The sequence below is a fragment of the Talpa occidentalis genome, unplaced genomic scaffold, assembly GCF_014898055.3.
Source record: "Talpa occidentalis isolate TD23 unplaced genomic scaffold, MPIMG_talOcc4v2.1 talOcc4.15, whole genome shotgun sequence".
Classification (NCBI taxonomy): Eukaryota; Metazoa; Chordata; class Mammalia; order Eulipotyphla; family Talpidae; genus Talpa; species Talpa occidentalis.
Window position 1 is genome coordinate 7,024,074 of NW_023601543.1, and position 5,960 is coordinate 7,030,033.

The 5,960-nt window shown below is 38.0% G+C and overlaps 1 pseudogene; it reads right to left on the bottom strand.

Annotated features, from left to right (window-relative positions):
- Positions 1-2,634: 2,634 nt before the first annotated feature.
- On the bottom strand, positions 2,635-4,198 carry LOC119246430 (ribosome biogenesis protein NSA2 homolog; annotated as a pseudogene).
- Between the last annotated feature and the right edge of the window lie 1,762 nt (positions 4,199-5,960).

Consider the following 5,960-nt stretch of genomic DNA (forward strand, 5'->3'; position numbering starts at 1 on the left):
AAATGCAAAACACCTAAGACAAAACCTTATACTATTTACAAAAATTAACTGAAACCAAATAGAAGTCAACAGCTTTCACCCCATGCTTTTGGGTGAAGTTTCATGCTTTCTGTAATAGATTGTTGCTTTCACACTATTCATTCTGTCTTGGCAATTCCCAGCCTCCATTTTTTGTTGTTATTGTTGTTTGTTTTGCAAGTATTTATGTTCAATATTCATGCTGTAAAGGTCTATGACTTTTGACAATGCAAGCTATGTTTTCACCATAAAATAGCATATTGGGACACTTACATCATCCCAAAAATACCCTTTTACTTGTCCTATTCAACCTTCCGCCCCAGTCCACTAGAAATCATTGATCATTTTGCTGTCTGCATAGTTTTGCCTTTTCAAAAATATATAAATGAAACCTCTTCAGATTAGTTCATTGTTTTCATCATATGCACTTAAGATGCATACATGTCTTTGCCTGAATGTGTATGGCATTCCTTTTTATGGATGAATAACATTTATAACATTCATCTAATGAATAACATTGCATTTATTTACCAGTTTGTTTATTCATTCAACTATTAAAGGCTATCTTAGTTATATCCAATTTTTGGTGACTATGAATAGAGCTGTTATAAACACATATGTGCAGATTTTTTTTGTTTGTTTTTGGACAGATAATATCAACCCAGTTGATCAATACCAAAGAATATGAAGGTTGAATTGTGCGGTAAGCCTTTGTCAAGCTTTGAAATAAAAACTGTCCTTTAAAGTGGCTCTCCCAGGCCTCCCCTGGTGGCGCAGGCGGTTGAGCGCAGCGCTGTGAAGCTGTCCACAGCCTCTGCAGCGCCGGTTCAATCCCGGCCAGTTGGCAAGGGTCCCACATGGCAGGGCAGGCCTCTCCTGTCACGCCTGCTGCTCCCCTCAGCAGTGTATTTCATCTGTCTACCTGTTCTGTTCCCCGTTCTGCCTCTGGTGAATCCTCTCACCCTCCCGCGCATCTGGCCTGTATCCAGGTTCTTGTATACATAAATAAACAAATCTTTAAAAAAATAAAGTGGTTCTCCCACTTTGCATTCCTGCAAGCAAGGAATGAGAGTTCCAGTGATTCTGAATCCTTTGAGGCAACTGGTTTAGTCAGTGTCTTGAATTTTAGCCATTTAATAGGTGCGCAATAGTATCTCACTACTACAATTTAAAATAAGTAGTAGCTATTTTAAATTGAATAATGACAAATGATTAGGAACCATATTTTGATATGTTTAGTTGTCATCTGTATATATTTTTGTAATATGTGAGTTCAGATCTTTTACCAATTTTTAATTAGGTTGTTTTGCTTTTGTTGAGTTTAAGAGATCTGTGCAGATTTTAGACAAAAATCCTTGGCTGCTCTGTTATATCAGTATTTTCTTCCAGTTAATAGCTTGTCATCTTCGTTTACCAGATTTTTTACCAAAAGGTAGATTCATGTTTAATTAATTGATTCCAATTTATTTTTTCTTTCATAGCTTGTGCTTTTTGTATTGAGTCTACAAATTCAGCACCAAACACAAGGGAATGTAGAATATCTCCCGTTTTCTTCTAGAAATGTCTTAGTCTTGCATTTTACAAGCCTAAGCAATTGATTGAAGTCTTTCATAAAACTTGCTTGAATTTATTCTTTGTTTTAAAATTTGCTTATATTTCACTGAACTTAGAATATCATTCTTTATTTTTCTCTTCAAATTGTATTGATTGCCCATGTGTTTATATATAAATTGGGAGTACAGCTTCACACTCCATATGTGTACATGCTTTGTTCACCTTCCAACATAGCCCCAGTGCCAATACCCTATCAATCAATGCAGATCTTTGAATTAACACCATCTAGTTCAACATGGGAAGGGATTGTAACATAGATGTTATGATGAAACAACATTGACTGAAATAATCTTACTCCGGGACCTGCTAGAGTTGGATGTGCTTGACTAATTCAAGAAAGTAGGAGAAATCAGAATAAATATTAAATTAGTGGTAGCTGCTGCTCACTGGTTCTTCATTCACCAAACACCCATTGAGCACTTGCTCATTGGGAAGCCCGGTAGTAGAACAGGAGATACTAGGACTAGCAGGAGCAGCAATTATATCAATAAAGCAATATGATTTCTATAAAATAATGCATCATTTATAGAGTTACTCATGAGGAATGTTGTCACACAAATTTCAAAAGATGCTAACATAAAAAAAAGTCCTCCAACTGGGCCTCCCCGATGGCCTAGGGGTTAAATCTCAGCGCTATCAAGCTATCACTGCTGCAGCCAGAGTTCCATTCCCAGCCGGGAGTTACCCACATGGCGCAGCAGACCTCTCCTGATTTGCCCACTGCTCCCCTCAGCAGTGTATTTCAGTCAGTCTGCCTGTTTGGTTCCCCACTCTGTCTCTGGTGAATCCTGTCACCCCCCACACCTCTGGCGTGTACCCCAGTTCTTGTATGCATAAATAAATGAATCTTTAAAAAAAAAGTGAGTCAAAAGAATAAGCCTGCAGACAAAGTAAAGTTCAGATCTCTAGTTCTGCCAAAGCCTTGTCTCAGTTATCAGCACCAAGTTATCACTTTCTTATTGCCTTTCCCTAGTATCAATTTCCTTTCTAATGTGATTGGCATCAAAAGAAAAAGCCTGCATTTATGCACCCATCATTTTGGGATTGTTGGTAACCTGGGCTTCTTCCCCCAAAATTGCCTTGTCTCCTTGTGTCACAAGACCCAACTCACTCACATTCAGTTCAGCGACAATACCTTTTGGTAAGACACCCAAAGTTTATCGTGGGGATGAGGGATTCCTTACACCAAGTATTGACAGCAAAAGGTGGCTTTCAGTTCAGGATATGTTCCATGGCCTTTGGAAATGTAAACCCGGGGAGTGGGCAGGGCACAGGAGGGAACAAATGAAATGTAAACCCATTGACCTAGTGCATCTTCCATATTAGGTAGTTTTCTTACATAGTTGTCTCCAACAAGCAGATTCTAGTGACCATCCTTTTCCACCTTTTCTTCTCTTTTTTTCTTCGAATAATGCTTAATATTTCAGGTTCTCCTTGGACACAACCTTTAGGCAGAGGGACTTCCCATTTTTCTACTTTCTCTCTTCGCTTTTGTTTAGTCTTATGGAAAGTTCTTTGAGTCAGGGCTGCCCCTCTCTATCTAACTGATACGTGGGTCAAGCTTCTTGTGGAATCTTCACCACTCTTGTGTTTGGTACTTTTATTTCCATGCATCTTGATAGTCTTTTTCATTTGTGTTTTCTCAGCATGGAGCAGTATAAGGTAGAACTTAGCTTTCAGAACAGTTGTCTTTTTTGCCTTATCTGAACATTCATAAGTCTCTAAACCTTCTTCCTTTCCCTTTTTCTTATAATCCAGACAGTATCTGTGGTGTTTGCAGTGTAGCTCAATCTGTTCATCTGTGGTGTGGTGACAGCCACACGGCTGCTGGATGCAGATGCCAAGCAGGACCTTTAGTGTCCACTAAGAAATAATGGCCATAGACACATTTTTATTTTCCACATTTGCAATACAGTTTCCATAGGTTGAGTGCTATTGTTTCTGAATGTGAAAGCTTGGAGAATGTTTGAATAGTATATAAGAATTCATACGTTTGAGTTGAAAAAGAGATCCAACTGTGTATTTCCTCATTTTAGAGAGGAGTGGTATGAGTATCTAAGTCTGCTTAGATGCGCAGAACCTAAATTAGAAGCTATTTCTGCTGATTCGCCATGCAGGGCCTTCTGCAGGGATCATGCTTTTGTTATCCATCACTGCTTTACTAAGTCTCTCTTTCTCTGTTACATTCTTGTCTCTATAATTAGAAGCCTTGTTCAGTTCATTTTTTTCTTGTGTTTATTTTAGATTTAAGCTTACATAATTTTTATTCTCAGTGGAATTCTCCCCATGCCACAACTTTTTATCAATTATTCTACATTTCATTGTGTGTGACAAAGGAAGTTTGGAAAATTTCTTCCAAAATTGTTTCAAGACAAGTACAGATTCTGTGGCTGTGCTTTGAGGTCATCAAATTGGAGATGAGACTCAGAGCTCAGATGAGGAAGGACTAGTGCTTTGGTAATGCAATCAAAAATTTTTGAAACAATTTCTTCTTAGAAGCCTCTTCGTTTTTACTATCTTTGATTACTGTACTCCTGGAATATGAAAAGCCATCTCCTGGACCCATTCTCCGGAGAAGGAAATGCACTGTAATCAATATCTGAGATTTTTTTAAGGCCCCTATGAACTATGACTCCTGGTTAGAAAACCCGAGCCATGGATGAGAAATCAAATTAAATTGCTCAGCTCTTTAGTTGCCTTACAATACTATCCAAACAACCTAAGCTTTTAAAACTTCTTTCAGTAGGTCTTCTTTTTCCCTACTCAATTGTAATTAAGATTGATGGACTGCCAGAGATGAAAGGAGCAGTGACTTTTCTGCAATTCTCAAAAGTGTTGTATCAGAAGGTCAGGCCAGCCCCACTTGGCAGCTATGCTCTTACAGACCATCTGAAAGTGAGGACTGTGTTGAATGGGGTGAATTCAATGAAAATACTCCAATGAGGTGTTTTTATCAAGTAGTGTAAATCATGGAGGTTTCATAAATGAACAGAGCATTCATTGGTGACCTAATTGCTTTCTTTAACATATCATTTTTACATCCGCAGATGATATTAACAAACAGAAAAGCTTGCTCTGTTGTGGATTTGTGACTTCGTTTTCATACACGGATGTTGATTTCAGCTTCTGAGAATGTAGCTTTTTGACAGCAGCCTTTTCAAAAATGTTTATTGTTGTAACAGAATTTATTGAAAAGGCTTTAGAATCCTCAGGACAGCTCTACGGAGTCCGTTCCCATCTGCCTTTCATGACAGCTTTTCCATGATATTTTGGTAGATTACTGAGCACTTATATGCACCATCATCTCACAAAGTGACACTCAAAATTCTGAATACTCAGAATCGGATGATTCCCATGCATTACTGTAGGGTTCTATGGGGTTGCATTGTGCCATATTATTTCGACTCCCTTTTTACTTTTCTATTCTGAATGGAGTTCTGCAAAGCAGGCGATATCAGATTAACCTTAATGCAGAAAAATTCATAAATCAAATTTTGCTGATATTAGGCATCTCTTGGTGAAACAAGACTTATTTCAATTCATCATCTATGAGCTCCATGTGTGCCAATTCATCACTATAGCAATCTTGTCATTTTGTACCTTGGTAAATAATTATTTCCACATCCAGTCTTCTAAGGGGCTTGGCAGGGTATCTTGCCAGCTGGTCTACATTAATGAAAAAACAAACTGCTTATGATCTATGGCTATGGTTCATTCTCAGTTGAGTGATATCACACTTATATGCACAATGATTATACTGTTGAAGATGCATTTTCATATGAAAGCACTTTCTGCACACTTTGTAGAAAACTATTTTTACTTTCCCAGGAATGACAAGCAGATTGCCAACCTAACAATTGAAGAACAGATAGGTTATTTATGCCTGTGGCCACACTAATAGAAATAAATGGTTTGTCAGAATCATCATCTCCGGGTCATTTTATGCCTTGTGACTGATATTTATGTGCATGCTAGAATCAGAATATCAGAGCCAGACACCAAGAATGAAACCATAATAGTCCTTTGGCTGGGCAAATTGTTCTCTATTTACTCATCGAATAAGGTCATGTCAAGACAAAGTCAGGATTATTATTTTCCACACATCTATATATCCTGTTACTACAGCCTCTTTTGATAGTAGAAGAATTTGCTCTAGAAAAGGCATATGACTGTTCATAACACTGTTATGCTTTTATCGGTGCATCTGTGCGCACACACCCCCCTTTATTTTCAAAAGAAAAGATGCACTCCTGTCACACATGTCTGTTTTCACTGATACACTCCTAAGACTTACGTTATGTTAGAATGCACTGATACCTCAAAATAAA